General features: G+C 30.1%; 1 long non-coding RNA gene across 1 annotated transcript in view; it reads left to right on the forward strand.

Annotated features, from left to right (window-relative positions):
• LOC107698755 (uncharacterized) overlaps window positions 1-885 on the forward strand; it is a 20,545-nt gene that overhangs the window by 957 nt on the left and 18,703 nt on the right. The gene's annotated exons all lie outside the window — the stretch shown is intronic.

The following is an 885-nucleotide window of genomic DNA, read 5'->3' on the forward strand; positions in this document are numbered from 1 at the left end:
CATACTATACAATGATTTATAGCTTGTCTTTGTTGAATAATACAGAACATAAAGAGCTTTAAAAAAATAATTGCATATTAAATCGCAATCGCAATATTGGTAAAAAAAATCGCAATTAGATTATTTTCCAAAATCGTTCAGCCCTACATGAGACTTTGTGACTTCCTGCACTTGCTATACTTCATAGTCATATTATAATAAATCCAAAAGCAAGACGTGAGAAAAACTAGGGAGTTGAAATGGCAACTGAGCTAATGGGTGATCCTTTGCTGCCATCTACTGGATGTAATGGTAATTTCATGTCATTTTCATCTTAAGTCTTTGTTTTCCACCAGGAGACCATTTTTTTCCTGTCTTCTTCATGAATGAAAGTGAACATTTAAAGTGAATTTTGGCAGAGTTAGAAAATAATAATAAAGGCTTTAAAATTCTTATAATTGTTTAAAAAATTTAGGGTTTTATTTTTTTGGGGGGGTGTTTGGGGGTGCTTGTCTTTGTCACCTTTTTCACTCATGATGAGTTTGCATCCCTGACGCTTTGTTCACACTGCACACAAATCCAATTTGGATTGGTAATTTTGCATGTGGTGAAATCTAATCTGTTTGTTAAGGTCTGTAAACATCAGATTTCATGTAAAATAAAACATATTTAAGTTGGATACACCACAACACAAATCAGGTTTTTGCTGACTGACATCCTTAAAGAATCTTGAAAAGATTCAGGCATGAAAAGAATGTCAAACTAGATGAAGATAAATGAATAAATGTTCGAATAATGATTTGAATAATCTTTTATGCTCACAATAACTGAATAAAATAACTTTTTTGTTTTGTTTTGTTTTTGTTAGTTTATATATATATATATATATATATATATATATATAAT

Source organism: Sinocyclocheilus anshuiensis, unplaced genomic scaffold, assembly GCF_001515605.1.
Source record: "Sinocyclocheilus anshuiensis isolate Anshui unplaced genomic scaffold, SAMN03320099.WGS_v1.1 scaffold1015, whole genome shotgun sequence".
NCBI lineage: Eukaryota > Metazoa > Chordata > Actinopteri > Cypriniformes > Cyprinidae > Sinocyclocheilus > Sinocyclocheilus anshuiensis.